We start from the raw sequence: 16,929 nt of genomic DNA, 5'->3' as shown, positions 1-16,929 counted from the left end.
AGTCATTCTAACCATAAATGTGAATGGGGTAAACGCCCTCATAAAGAGAAAGCAGTTAGCAGACTGGATTAAAAGTCAGAATCCTACTATATGTTGTTTAGAGGAAACACAACTAAAACAGGGTGATACATTCAAACTAAAAATAAAAGGGTGGAGCAGAATCTACTATGCTTCAGGCAAAGCCAAAAAAGCAGGGGTAGCCATCCTCATCTCAGATCAAGCAAAAACAAAAATTGATTTAATTAAAAGAGATAAGGAAGGGCATTATATCCTGCTAAAGGGTAGCATCAATAATGAAGCAGTATCAATATTAAACATATATGCACCAAGTGGTGCAGCATCTCAATTCTTAAAAGAGAAATTAAGAGAGCTGCAAGAAGAAATAGATAGGAAAACTATAATAGTGGGAGATCTCAACCTTGCACTCTCAGAATTAGATAAATCAAACCACACAATAAATAAGAAAGAAGTCAAAGAGGTAAATAGAATACTAGAAAAGTTTGACATGATAGGTCCTTGGCGAAAGCTAAATGGAGACAGGAGTTCACTTTCTTCTCAGCAGTTCATGGAACCTATACAAAAATTGATCATATACTAGGGCATAAAAACCTCAAAATAAAATGCAGTAAGGCAGAAATAGTAAATGCATCCTTTTCAGACCACAATGCAATCAAAATTACACTTAATAAAAAGCCAGGGGAAAATAGACCAAAAAAATAATTGGAAACTAAATAATCTTATACTAAAGAATGATTGGGTAAAACAGCAAATCATAGACATAATTAATAGCTTCACCCAAGGAAATGACAATAATGAGACATCATACCAAAATGTGTGAGATACACCAAAGCAGTAATAAGGGGAAGTTTTATATCTCTAGAGGCTTACTTAAATAAAATAGAGAAAGAGAGGGTCAACGAATTGGGCTTACAACTAAAATTGCTAGAAAAGGAACAAATTAAAAAAACCCAGACAAACATGAAACTTGAAATTCTAAAAATAAAAGGTAAGATTAATAAAATTGAAAGTAAAAAAACTATTGAATTAATTAATAAAACTAAGAGTTGATTCTATGAAAAAACCAACAAAATAGACAAACCCTTAGTAAATCTGATTAAAAAAAGGAAAGAGGAAAAGCAAATTGTTAGTATTAAAAATGAAAAGGGAGAACTCACCACTAATGAAGATGAAATTAGAACAATAGTTAGGAGCTACTTTGCTCAACTCTATGCCAATAAATTCGATAACTTAAATGAAATGGAAGAATATCTTCAAAAATATAGATTGCACAGATTAACAGAGGAAGAAGTAAATAGTCTAAATAGTCCCATTTCAGAAAAAGAAATAGAACAAACTATTAACCAACTCCCTAAGAAAAAATCCCCAGGACCAGATGGATTTACATGTGAATTCTACCAAACATTTAAAAAACAACTGACTCCAATGATATATAAACTATTTGAAAAAATAGGGATTGAAGGAGTCCTACCAAATTCCTTTTATGACACAGACATGGTACTGATACCTAAATCAGGTAGGCTGAAAACTGAGAAAGAAAATTATAGACCACTCTCCCTAATGAATATTGATGCTAAAATCTTAAATAAAATATTAGCAAAAAGACTACAGATAATCATCCCTAGGATAATACACTATGACCAAGTGGGATTTATACCATACTATATATGCAGGGCTGGTACAATATTAGGAAAAATATTAGTATAATTGACCATATTAATAATCAAATTAATAAAAACCATATGATCATCTCAATAGATGCAGAAAAAGCATTTGATAGATCCAACATCCATCCCTACTAAAAACACTTGAGAGTATAGGAATAAATGGATTAAATTATAATTAATTAAAATAATAACAAGAATATATTTAAAACCATCAGTAAACATCATATGTAATGGTGATAAACTGGAACCTTTCCTAGTAAGATCAGGAGTGAAACAAGGTTCCCCACTATCACCATTACTATTCAATATAGTACTAGAAATGCTAGCCTCGGCAAATAAGAGTCGAGAAAGAGATTCAAGGAGTTAGAGTAGGTAATGAGGAAATCAAACTATCACTCTTTGCAGATGACATGATGGTATACTTAGAGAACCCCAAAGACTCTGTTAAAAAGCTATTAGAAATACTTCAAAATTTTAGCAAAGTTGCAGGATACAAAATAAATCCACATAAATCGTCATCATTTTTATACATTACCAACACAATCCAACAGCAAGAGATACAAAGAGAAATTCCATTCAAAATAACGGTCGATAGTATAAAATATTTGGGAATATATCTACCAAAGGAAAATCAGGAATTATATGAGCAAACTTACAAAACACTTGCCACAAAAATAGTCAGATTTAAATAACTGGAAAGACATTCAGTACTCTTGGATAGGCCGAGTGAATATAATTAAGATGACAATACTCCCTAAACTAATCTATTTATTTAGTGCTATACCAATCAGACTTCCAAGAAACTATTTTAGTGACCTAGAAAAAATAACTATAAAATTCATATTGAAGTACAAAAGGTAGAGAATTTCAAGGGAAGTAATGAAAAAAAAAAATCAAATGAAGGTGGTGTAGCTGGACCTGATCTAGAACTATATTATAAAGCAGCAGTCACCAAAACCATCTGGTATTGGCTAAGAAACAGACTAGTTAATCAGTGGAATAGGTGAGGTTCACAGGGCAAGATAGTGAAAAAAAAAAAAAAAGCAAATCCAAAGATCCCAACTTCTGGGATAAGAATTCATTATTTGATAAAAACTGTTGGGAATGGAAATTAGTATGGCAGAAATTGGGCATGGACCCACATTTAACACCACATACTAAGATAAGATCAAAATGGGTCTAAGATTTCGGGAATGAGATCATAAATAAATTAGAGGAACACAGGATAGTTTACCTCTCAGACTTGTGGAGAAGGAAGGAATTTGTGTCCAAAGGAGAACTAGAGATCATTATTGATCACAAAATAGAAAATTCTGATTACATCAAATTAAAAAGCTTTTGAACAAACAAAACTAATACAAACAATATTAGAAGGGAAGTAACAAATTGGGAAAACATTTTTACAGTTAAAGGTTCTGATAAAGGCCTCATTTCCAAAATATACAGAGAATTGACTTTAATTTATAAGAAATCAAGCCATTCTCCAATTTATAAATGGTCAAAGGATATGAACAGACAATTTTCAGATGATGAAACTGAAACTATTTCCACTCATATGAAAGAGTGTTCCAAATCACTATTGATCAAAGAAATGCAAATTAAGACAACTCTGAGATACCACTACACACCTGTCAGATTGGCTAAGATGACAGAAACAAATAATGATGAATGTTGGAGGGGCTGTGGGAAAACTGGGACACTGATGCATTGTTGGTGGAGTTGTGAAAGAATCCAACCATTCTGGAGAGCAATCTGGAATTATGCCCCAAAAGTTATCAAACTGTGCATACCCTTTCATCCAGCAGTGCTACTACTGGGCTTATACTCCAAGGAAATACTAAAGAAGGGAAAGGGATCTGTATGTGTCAAAATGTTTGTGGCAGCCCTTTTTCATAGTGGCCAGAAACTGGAAAATGAACGGATGCCCATCAATTGGAGAATGGTTGGGTAAATTATGGTATATGAATGTTATGGAATATTATTGTTCTGTAAGAAATGACCAACAGGATGAATACAGAGAGGCTTGGAGAGACTTACATCATCTGATGCTGAGTGAAATGAGCAAAACTAGGAGATCATTATACACTTCAACAATTATACTGTATTAGGATGTATTCTGATGGAAGTGGATATCTTCAACATAGAGAAAAGCTAATCCAATTCCAATTGATCAAGGATGGACAGAATCAGCTATACCCATAAAAGGAACACTGGGAAATGAATGTAAACTGTGAGCATTTTTTGTTTTTCTCCCCAAGTTATTTTTACCTTACGAATTCAATTTTTCCTTTGCAACAACAACAACAACAAAATTGGGTTCTGCACATATATATTGTATATACTATAACATATTTAATATGTATGGGAATGCCTGCCCTCTAGGGGAGGGGGTGGAGGGAAGTAGGGAAAAATTCGGAACAGAAGGGAGTACAAGGGATAATGTTGTAAAAAATGTTATAATTATAAATTTAATTAAAAAAAAAAAACTAAAATAAAAAACATATATATGTAAAAAAAAAAAAAAAAGAAGAAGAAGAAGAAGAAGAAGAAGAAGAAGAAGAAGAAGAAGAAGAAGAAGAAGAAGAAGAAGAAGAAGGAAAAGCCTGCTCTTGGACTTCCAGGAGATTCACAAGTCAGAAGCCCACAGAAACCCACAAGCCCTCTCTCTCGGAAGAGGAGTTAAGATTCATTCCAACTTCCACCTTTGTGCTGGCTGGAGGCAGAAGGACAAACCTTTGGAATGGGAGACATTCAGAGGGAGCTCTTAGAACCAAGGAGAGAGATAGTCCTCTATTAAAGCTAACCAGGCCCCAGGCAAAGAGACAAGACTTTGAAGGAGCCATAAAGGATTTGGACTTTAACTCTTGGATGCATTTGGGATTATTGAACTGAACTGAAACTAAGGCTGCCTCCAGAAGCCCTCCAAGAAACCTGATTCTGGAGAACGATTATAATTTAGAAGAGAACATTGCAACTAGAAATGTTTTTAATTTCTTCAGCTGAAAATTATTGACCATTTGTGAATTGGGGAATGACTTATTAAAGTAACATTTCTTAAGCACAAAAAAAAACATATCCTTTGGGAATGTATTATCTAGATCTCTGAGAACATTAATAATAAGTCTAATAGAAGGTTCAGAGATCTTTGTAAGGTTTGGGCTAGCTTTCTGGAGATCTTCCAAACTGGGCCTTGCTCTCAGCAGAATAATCACCAGGAGAATAGTCAGGAATAAAGTCCAAAGTCTTTATTGTCTCCTTTAAGTCTCCCAGTCTACACCAGCAGTCTCAATCAGTCAACCAATATACAGTCTCCCATCTTTTCCAGCCAGTCAGCAGTCTGCATGCACATCTCAGTCTCTGACTTTGATCTGACTCTGACCTCTTAAATACTCTATTACAATTACATCAATTCATTGTACTGAATATAAGCCAATCATTATATCACTAGAGAACCATTATCTCATCAGTTCCACTGAGTTAATATCTTGTTGTAAGATTACATGAGTCAAACTCTTCAATCACAGGCTATGCTTCTATTTTTACATCAGATATATCCTGTCCTTCATTTTTAGCTTTAATAATAGACCTTTGAAATCTTGCCATAGGGGGTGGACAAAACTGTTTCATTGGTGGTGCTGATGGTGTCATTGCCCTTCCCCCTCCTCCTCGAGGGCGAAATTGAGGGGGGATGGTCAAGAGATGGGGAATGCCCTAAAGGCACCTGCTAGGGTGTAACTGAGCTGTGAAAGTGAGAAGCATCACACTCTTTAAGCTTATCAATATGGTACTTAAGATCCAACTCTCCATACCTTTCAACTGCTTTGTCAGTACAATCCCTCTCCTCCTCTTTCTCCTCACATTTCCTTGTTTGGCTGTTCTCCTTAGAACTTTTCCTTTTTTTAGAACTTGTGGGATTCTTTAAAGCCAATTGTATTATATTGTACATAAGGAATGTTTCTTCTTCAGGAATTGAATCAGGACCCATAGCTACATAATATTCAGTTACTTGCTCTCCCACTAATTCGCACTTATCTGGCTCTACTTTTTCTCCCTTACTGACCCAAAGAGATGCACACTCTAATATATTTAAGAGTCCAGTGATCTCCTTTCAAGTTACCAACAAACCTCGACTCTTCATTAACCTAAGTATGCATTTTGCATATTTCTCTTGGTGTAGAGGAGACGCTTTTCTTGATATTTGCCCCATTTCATCTAAAAAAAAAAAAAAAAAATAGTGGCTAGTTAGCCCTTACCAAAATTTCCTGCTTGCCTATTTTTATACTTACCCTATTTCTGAGTCACAGGGGACTTCTCCACCAAACTCACCAATTGTGTTAGTTGAGCTGTTTTGTGTCCTGCTTTGCAAGGCCCTGCATTTCTGATGAAAAATCTAGCTGATTTGTATAAGACCTCACCTAGAGTCCCACATTTGGGCCCCAAAATGTAATGTCCAGACTAGATCTCTGGAGGACCTCAGGATTAGCCTGAGTCTTTAGTCTTAGTGCAGGAGGGAAGGAAGGAGGAGGGCCACATGGCTGATCAAAAATGGAGTCTGGCATCTTCTCTTGTATTGCGGCTGAGAGCTGTGGCAGAGAGCTATGGCAGAGAGACCTCTTTGTCCCTCCCTCAGCCCTTAAATACTTCAGTATGGTTGCATCACTATACCATACTCAGCATGTGCCAGCTGTAAAACATTACATCATTACATCACATTAAGTAGCATACTAAATATGAATGTAGTTAGAGAATCATTATCTCATCAATCATACTGAGTCTGAAGTATACCTTTTCAGAGTTCCATCCCTCTATATGTTGCAATACTGATTTCATTCGTACAAGGGCTTCCTCTATTAAAATAGCTCACAAGCCTTTTAAGCCTTCTGCATGACAGCTATATTTTCCCACAGTCCATTGAAGTAATATCCATTGAGTCAGAAGCCTATTTCTTTTCATCTCTAATGTCATGGAAGTGCAATAGAAGAGGGTATGTATTACCATGGTGGACCATTCTTTTTCTTTTACTTTTATTACACAACTTACCCATCTTCTTTTTTGCTTATGGATGTTATCAATATTCTTTATACTCTTGCATATAAGTAATCATTGAAATCTTACTGCTACTTCAGGACTCAAATGCTCATTAGAGATATTCTATCTATGTAGACATGGTTCTGTTTCTCAGACTACGTGAGATATGATAACTAGTAACCTAGCCTTATAATAAGAAAGGCCTGACTTCAAGTTCTGTCTGTGACACACATTGGTTAGGTGAATTCATTCAAGTCACTTATTCCCTCTCAGGGATTCCCTCTCACAAGCTCTGCATTGTAGAAAAGGTGCTGACATATATGGGTAAAGAAGCACCTTATTGGGATAGAGCTCTCTATCCAGTGGTCCTCAAACTTTTTAAATAGGGGGCCAGTTCACTGTCTCTCAGACTGTTGGAGGGCTGGACTATAAGAAAAACAAAATTTCACACTCTGTCTCCGCCCCTCAGCCCATTTGACATGACCCAGCAGGCCGCATAAATATCCTCGGCAGGCTGCATCTGGCCTGTGGACCATAGTTTGAGAACCCCTGCTCTATACCAATAAAATCATAGCTTTAGTTCTTGAGTTATTTTTTTCTAGGAATGCTCAATTAAGAAGCATTTATTTATTTATTTTTATTTTCAAAACATATGCATGGATAATTTTTCAACATTGATCCTTGCATAGCCTTGTGTTCCAAATTTTCCCCTCCTTCCCACCCTTTCCCCTAGATGGCAAATAATGCAATATAGATTATACACATTAAAATATATGTTAAATCCAATATATGTAAACATATTTGTACAATGATCTTGCTGCACAAGATCAGATCAAAAAGGAAAGAAAAGGAATAAGAAACAAAATGCAAACAAACAACAACAACAAAAAAAAAGTGAGAAAGTTATGTTATGATACATAGTCAGTTCCTTCAGTCCTCTCTCTGGGTATAGATGGCTCTCTTCATCACAAGATCATTGAAATTGGCCTCAATCATCTCATTGTTAGAAAGAGTCACAACCATCAGAACTGATGGTTGTATAATATTGTTGCCATATACAATGATCTAGTTCTGCTCATTTCACTTAGGATCAGTTCATGTAAGTCTCTCCAGGCCTTTCTGAAATCATTCTGCTGGTCATTTCTTACAAAACAATAATATTTCATAACATTCATATGCCACAACTTATTCAGCCATTCTCCAGCTGATGGTCATCCACTCAGTTTCCAGTTTCTTGCCACTACAAAAACAGCTGCCACAAACATTTTTGCACACATGGGTCCTCTTCCCTCTTTTGCTGAATCAAAGTTTATGCACAATTTGATAATTTTTTGAGTATAGTTCCAAACTGCTCTCCAGAAAGGCTGGATCCATTCACAGTTCCACCAACAATGTATTAGTGTTCCAGTTTTTCCACATTCCCTCCAATATTCATCATTATCTTTTCCTGTCATTTTAGGGAAACTAAGAGATGTGTAATGGTATCTCAGAGTTGTCTTAATTTGCAGTTCTGTGATCAATAGTGATTTAGAACCCCTTTTCATGTGACTAGAAATGGTTTAAATTTCTTCATCTGAAAATTGTCTGTTCATATCCATTGACCATTTGTCAATTGGAGAATGGGTTGAATTCTTTTAAGTTTGAGTCAATTCTCTACATAGTTTAAAAATGAGGCCTTTATTGGAACCCTTAAATATAAAAATGTTTTCCCAACTTATTGCTTCCCTTCTAATCTTGTCTGCATTAGTTTTTGTTTGTTTATTTGTTTGGTTTTTTGCTACAAAAAAAAAACTTTTTAGCTTAATATAGTCAAAATTATCTATTTCGTGTTCAGTTATGGGTTCCAATTCTTTGGTCACAAATTCCTCCCTTCTCCACAGATCTGAGAGGTAAACTATCCTATGTTCTTCTAGTTTGCTTACATAATTTTTTATGTCTAAATCATGAAGCCATTTATACCTTACTTTATATGGTATATAGTGTTAGGTATGGGTCAATGCCTAGTTTCTGCCATCCCAGCAGTTTTTGTCAAATAATGAGTTCTTATCTCCAAAGCTGGGGTCTTTGGATTTGTCAAACACTAGATAATTATAGTTATTGACTATTTTGTACTGTGAACCTAACTTATTCCACTGATTGACTACTCTATTTCTTAGCCAGTATCAAATGTTTTTGATAACTGTTGCTTTATAGTATAGTTTTAGGTCTGGCACAGATAGGCCACCTTCGTTGGCATTTTTTTTCATTAACTCCCTTGAAATTCTTGACCTTGTGTTCTTCCAGGTGAAATTTGTTATTATTTTTTCTAGGTCTGTAAAATAATTTCTTGGAAGTTTATTGATATGGCACTAAATAAGGTGATTAACTTAGGTAGTATTGTCATTTTTTATTATATTTTATTATATTCACTCAGCTTACCCATGAACACTTGTTATTTTTCCAATTGTCTAGATCTTACTTTATTTGTTTAGAAAGTGTTTTGTAATTGTGCTTTATAGTTCCTAAATTTTCCTTGGCAGATAGATCCTAAACATGTTATACTATCCAGTTATTTTTTTTTTTTTTCCTCCTGAGGCTGGGGTTAAGTGACTTGCCCAGGGTCACACAGCTAGGAAGTGTTAAGTGTCTGAGACCAGATCCGAACTCGGGTCCTCCTGAATTCAAGGCTGGTGCTCTATTCACTGCGCCACCTAGCTGCCCTATCCACAGTTATTTTTAATGGAATTTCTTTTTGTATTTCTTGTTGCTGGATTTTTTCTGCCCAGTCTCAATTACTGCATGTGTAACTGCTCCCTAGGACAGCACAGAATCCTCCAAGGCAGACAGGTATTGATTACCCAGACTTTCCACACCTTAGACATATTTTTCTTTTTAAATAAGGTAAGTGAATTCACTGAACAATCATCCAGAATATTACTTATTATATGTTCTGACACCATGATTCCATCCTAAAAGATTCTTCAAAATTTAGAATAAATAAAACCAGACAACTCAAAGGCAATGTATCCTAATGGCTTGTATTGAAAGTAAACACATATCTATAAGAAGTACTCAGATGATTAATAGAGCATTTATTAAATATTAAATATAAGCCAGAAACTGTAGTAAGATTAGGTTTGTGATGAAAAGATGCTCCAAATCTTTATTGATCAGAGAAATGCAAATTAAAACAACTCTGAGATACCACTATACACCTCTCAGATTGGCTAGGATGACAGGAAAAGATAATGATGAATGTTGGAGGGAATGTGGGAAAACGGGGACATTGATAATATTGTTGGTGGAGTTGTGAATGCATCCAACCATTCTGGAGAGTAATTTGGAACTATGCTCAAAAATTTATCAAACTATGCATAACAATTGATCCAGCAGTATTACTACTGGGCTTATATCCCAAAGAGATCTTAAAGAAGGGAAAGGGGCTTGTATGTGCAAAAAAATGTTTGTGGCAGCCCTTTTTGTAGTGGAGAAACACTGCTAATTGAATGGATGCTCATCAACTGGAGAATGGCTGAATAAATTATGGTATATGAATGTTATGAAATATTATTGTTCTGTAAGAAATGACCAGCAGCATGATTTAAGAAAGGCCTGGAGAGACTTACATGAACTGATCCTAAGTGAAATGAGCAGAACCAGGAGATCATTATACACTTCAACAAAAATACTATATGATGATCAATTCTGATGTGGCTCTCTTCAACAATGAGATGAAGCAAATCAGTTCCAATTGTTCAATAATGAAGAAAAACAGCTACACCCAGTGAAATAACTATGGGAAATGAGTGTGTACCACTCCTTCTGTTTTTGTATGCTTGCATTTTTGTTTTTCTTCTCAGGTTATTTTTACCTTATTTCTAAGTCCAATTTTTCTTGTGCAGCAAAATAACTGTATGGATATGTGTACATATATTGTGTTTAACATGTACTTTAACATAGTTAACATGTATTGGTCTATGTGCCATCTAAGAAAGGGGGGTTAGGGGAAGGAGGGGAAAAGTTGGAACACAAAGTTTTGCAAGGGTCAATGCTGAAAAATTACCCATGCATATGTCTTGTAAATAAAAAGCTATAATAAAAAAAGATCAGGTATGTGGATACAAAGAAAAACACACATTTTTCATCATCAAGAACTTTATATTCTAATGGGGAGGATTAATGCATAAAGGGAAATAGAAAGACGGGGTAACCATATAGAGACAAAATAGAAAATGAGATGTAAAAAAATAATAATAATAAAGAGAGTGAAACTAAGATGTACAATAGCCATCAAGTAGGAAATAAGCATTTCATGAAATAGTAACAACCATATTCAGGAGAGTTGGCATCAGAAAGAGTCATTGCTAGGGTAAGAAGCGTGTAGAAGTTCAGAGAGTAAGGAGTAGAACTCAGAGTAAAGAGTACACTAGAAAATCTTCAACTTCATAGTTGAAACTATCATCAATGTTAAAGAACTAATTTAGAAAACTCACTCAATATCAAGAACGACTTGACCCAGAAAATTTTAGTTAGCCAATCTTCTTTGTACTTGAAGGTGTAGTGATTCCCTGTGAAAAGCAAATTGGGATTATAAGATCATGAAATTCAGGTTAATGTACTGGTTCACATGAAACATTAAATCCACAATTTCTTTATCATTCACAAATTCACATTTCTAATTCAGCTTTACAAAGTACTCTCTTTAAAAAGTCTATGAGGCAGATAATATAAGTTGTGTTATAGCCATTTTACAGTTGAATAAACTGAGCTTCAGAGAGGCTAAGGAACTTTTCCTGGTTCATATAGTGCTACAGCTAAGAGTAAAATCTATTGTATAAAGTAAAATAATTTGTGTATAAAGCATTTGCAAACTTTAATGTACTACATAAAATTAGCTATTATTAATCATTACTGATTATAAGACTTCAAATAATATCACAGTATATAACTAATGAAAATAGTAGCAGATAAAAGTAATATGAGATACTGGTCTCTTTCTAAAATTTCATTTTCAACATGTTATTCTTTCATTAAAAGGTTCAAAATCCTTAGATTGGCATTCAATGATATTTATAGTCTGGCTTCAAAGTACCTTTCAGCCAGTTTTCTATTATGTGATAAATGCATCTTCCACTTTCATTTTTCATCTCTTTCCACGTAACTTCACTGCACATCTTCTTCCTCTCCATGTTCATCCTGTCCATCCCATCTCCCCTGTCAAGCTTTCTCTTATCACCCAATTAAAAATATGCAACTCTTTCTTCTGAACTCCTCTAGCACTTGGAGTCTAGACCTTTTATTTGGCCGTCACTATATACTATGTTGTACTAGTTGTTATTCTTTCATATCTATCATATGTGATTTATTTCTCCAATGAAAGTTTAAGTCTTTTAAGGGAAGTCTTTTTATCTCTCAATACTATAGGTCTTTGTATCTCTCAATACTATACTTGGCTAGAACAAAGCAGATGTTCAATAAAAATTTGTCAACAAAATCAATTTTGTTATTTGTAGATTTTTCTTCTTGTATATGCTTCCCTTAAGCCAAAATAAAAAGCCATACTTGTTTAGCAGGTGGTTATTAGCAAATGAGAGGGAGCCAGAGATCATTGGGTGACAGGCTGTTTTAAGATTACAATATCCAATGAAATGGATAATCCATATCCACATCCAAAGTTGCAAGTTGACTGTGTTTTAGAGAAGTCATTGGTCAGCTCAGTTTCTTCCAACTCTTCTTGAAAGGAGGCAGTTTGGGTTCGTTGACAAATTGCCCAGAGCACTCATTTTTGGTCCTTGTGAGGAAGGTTTTCATCTGTTGGACTGGAATACCCCAACATTTCTAGGAACTGTTTTTGGAACAAAAATCTTTCTTATGATACATCTAAAATTAGTCATCCTTTTAAGATGAAGGGAAAATTTTGCAATGGCTTTTCCCATTCAGATGATGACTCCACTGGCAGAGAAGATTAATGAGCCTACAAGTGGGTACAATTCTGAGCCAGCAAATGAGGCCAGATCATAAGGTCTTCTAGCCAAATTCATCATCTGTACTTCAGCTGGCTCTATTTTCCCAATAAGAATGGCTCCCATGTTAAGAATTCCAAGGCCTCCTTGTTAGGTCTTTCCTCTTCTTGTTCAGGTTGTTAGAGGGTGGGGTGGGATAAAGGATAAGGTTCACTGTTCAAATATAAATAAAAGTTACATTACTTTTTCCGAGTTCAAAGCCCCAGGAAAAAAAGATCAGAGAACAAGTTCTTATCCACAACTTGTCTTCACTGTTTGTATTCTGAAAACTTTCTTGTAAGAAGGCTCATATGGAAGCCCGTTAGAACTTTTAAAAGGCAATAAGAAATCATCTATCTCCTTCATAAAGATCAAAACTTCCTATTAAACTATAAGATGCAAGATGGCAGGAAGAGTATATTTTTAAGAGTATGTATATTTTTTCCACTTAACTGTGGTTTTTTTCTAATTACATGTAAATATAGTTTTCAACATTAATTTTTGTAAGATTTTGAGTTCCATATTTTTCTTCCTCCCTTCCACTCCCCAAAGGCAGCAAGCAATACAAAAAGAATTATACATGTACAAGCACATTAAACATATTTCCATATCAGTCATGGTATGAAAGAAGAATCAGAACAAAAGGGAAAACCCATGAGAAAGAAAACAAAATAAAAATTTTAAAGTAAAAATAGTATGCTTTGATCTGCATTCGGTCTTCAATAGATTCCCCCCCCCCCCCTGGATGGATGGCAATTTCCATCAAGTCTGTTGGAATCATCTTGGATCACTGTATTGCTGGGAAGAGCTAAGTCTATTATAGTTGAATATCACAAAATATTGCTTTTAATGTGTGCAATGCTCTCCTGGATCTTCTGAATTCATTTTGTATCTATTCATATAAATCTTTCCAGGGTTTTCTGAAGTCCACCTGCTCATCATTTCTTTTTATGCCAATTGATGGTTACCTCCTCAATTTCCAATTCTTTGTCATAACAAAAAGAACTATTATAAATATTTTTAATATGTGGGGCTTTTTCTGTTTTTATGGTCTCTTTGTGATATAGATCTCGTAGTAGTATTGCTGGATCAGAGGGTATGTGCAGTTTTATAGCCCTTTGATCATAGTTCCAAATTGCTCTCCAGAATTCTTGGATCAGTTTACAACTTCACCAATGATGCATTTATGTCCCAGCTTCCCCAATCCCCCCCTAATATTTATCTTTTTTTTTTTTTATCCTAGTAGCCAATCTGACAGGGTTGAGGTGGTACCTCAGTGTTGTTTTAATTTGCATTTCAGGAACAATATCTTAAATAGATTTCATAGCACCCTAAAAACCTAGACTTGAACAATATTCTGCTCATAATAGGCACTAAATAAGAATTTCTTAATTCAAATTAAATTCTACTGCCATTGTTATACCCATTGTATCGAATTGTATGGTATTGTATGCTATCCTCTCTTATTCTGTGGAATTGTATAAAAATGTATTTTGTTGATGAACTTTGAAGAAGTAAATACAATTTTCTTTCACTCGCTTCATAGTATTTTGTGAGAACCCCTTCAATTCATTTTGTTTCCTTATATGGTCATTTTCTATCAATAAGTTGTGGAAACCTCTTCCAGAAATGCAAAGTTTATAGTCTTAGAGTATTTGCTAATGAGAAACTGAGAGTTTTAGTAGTTTGTATTGGCTACAGAATTTGTATAGGCAATAGACTGCACTTAATCTCAAGTTTTTTCCTCCCTAAAGTTATCCCACATTATTCTACTTCCATTTGCCTTTGTCATATTATAATATTTTAACATGTATGCTATTTGTGTTATATTCTTAGCAGACTTTAAGATCCTCTGAATAGGAACTATTTCTTATTTAATCTTTCTGTCTGTCAGTGTCTAGTGCATTGTTTTGCAGTTACTAAATGCCTAAGAAACATTTGTTGAAATTATTGTAGCTGAAGCAGATGAATTTCATTCAGAACTTCCAATAGTTAGGCTCTTTAATAACAACTATCTGGCTACAGAATCACTTTATCCCCTAATAAAATGTCCTAGATACCCCTAATACATTTAAATGTAGTTTTCTCTCTCTTTCAGGTGATAATTTTTCCAGAATGGCATGGTCTGCCCTCAGATTTTGTGGTATCATTCTAAAGATGATCAGTTACTCCTTCTTGGGCATCTTTTATTATACTAAATTATGGTAATTGATAAAATTATGTTAATTAAGAAACAAAACAACATTCTAAGTTAGTATATATGCCATTGAGCATTAAAACTCAAAGCAAATGCTTTTTAAAATTACAGTCACAAGGGGCAGGTAGGTGGCACAGTGCATAGACCACCAGCCCTGCAGTCAGAAGAACCTCAGTTCAAATCCCACCTCAGACACTTAATACTTCCTGGCTATGTGACTCTGGGCAAGTCACTTTATTGCCTGAGCAAAAAACAAAAAAAAAAATTACAGTCACAGGTAGAATAAAACCATTTTATGAGGCTAAGATAGGAACCCAATTCAGTTACTCACTGAGTGTAGAGTTTCTGATCCTAGTCTTGACCATTTCAAAATCAACTTTTTGAATTATTTGCACATACTTAATTTCTATTGGATAGTTTAATTATGCATTGTAAATATAGCATTGTCATCAGTTTTTTTTTCCTTTATACTAGAAGTATTTAGAAGGAAAGGAGAAGAAAAGAGAATAGCATTTATATAGCATCCAGTGTGCTAGGCATTGTACTTTTTACAAATGTTATTTCATTTGATCCTCACTACAATCCTGAGTGGTAGGTGCTATTAATATCCCAATATCAGAGTTGATGAAACTGAGGCAGACACAATTTTAATGGTCTGCTCAGGATCACACAGCTAATAAGTGTCTAAGGGTGGATTTGAAGTCAAATATTCATTTTTCCAAGCTTGTCATTCTATTTACTGTGCTATCGTCTTCCTAGGCAGCAAGGACAGTATGTAATTAATTTTATTTGTATGATAATTATTTTTTAAAATATTCTGGATGTCTCAAATTATAGGATCTTAAAGCCATAAGGAACCTAAAGGTCATCTAGTTCAGCCCCATCTGGAGCATGAATTACCCCAAACATCCCCAACAAGTTTGTATCTAGCTTCTACTTAAGTACTTGCAGCGAAAAGAACACCCATCATTTCTTAATGCAATCTATTCTCACTTATATATATAAGAAACAGAGAGGTGTTGGCAAAGGTTTTTTCTTCAAGCAAGCCAGAATTGTCCTCACTTTCATATGTAGATCAGTCTCAATTCTGCCCCTTAATGCCAAACTAAACAATTCAAATCTCTCTTCCAAATGAAATCTCAAAAATTATATATAAGTACCCATATCGTGACATTTAAGTGTTTTCTCCTCCAGGCTACACAATCTCAATTTTCTCCAAGATATCTTCCTAGAAGTATTTATATAATATTATAGTAGAGTTAAGAGTCAGGAATACTTAAGTTTGAATCTTGTACAACTCTAAAAAAAGTTACTTTCTCTCTCAGGCATTGTTTCACCCTTCAATATTATAGGGATAATAATAGTTCCTCTTTCCCAGTGTTGTTGTTGTAAGGATCAAATGAGATAATACATGCAAAGTTCTTGAAAACTTTACAAAACAATATAAAAGCTATCAATAATACAAAGTTTTTGAGTTTCCTCCCCAAAATCAATCAAAATATCTTACCCATAAAACATTATAAATTAAATGATTTCAATAAAGTTGCAATATATCCACCCTATTCTCCAAGTATTACAATGAGTTAGGTTCTGGTAAATTGGCAAATGCAATAGACTGAAGCTGTTCTAATCATCTGTGGTGATATTCATGTGTTGTTTTGGGTTTTTTTTTGAGGGGGGTTGGTATTAGATAACTGGAAAGATTTGACATCTTAGAAACTTTACCAGGCCTTAGTAATGTCATTTTTTTATGAGAAATTGGACCATAAAATGGAATAAGTAAAGAGGCTTATCAAGTCAACATATTATCTGCAAAGCCTCTATCCTATCAAAATTATTTTTACTACAAATTTATTTATTTTCAATTCATGAACCAAAATAAGCATTTCCATAATGTAGTACAATAAAAATTATGATTGCATGTGAAACTGAAAATCTACCATGTACAACTTTTTATTCCCTCCAAATATACAACAAAATTATCATGTAAATTTCTTTTTCTTCCCTCCTCCCCTACCCAAATGTATACCACTAGACA

Source organism: Sminthopsis crassicaudata, chromosome 1 (assembly GCF_048593235.1).
Source record: "Sminthopsis crassicaudata isolate SCR6 chromosome 1, ASM4859323v1, whole genome shotgun sequence".
Classification (NCBI taxonomy): Eukaryota; Metazoa; Chordata; class Mammalia; order Dasyuromorphia; family Dasyuridae; genus Sminthopsis; species Sminthopsis crassicaudata.
This window is presented reverse-complemented; position numbering follows the sequence as displayed.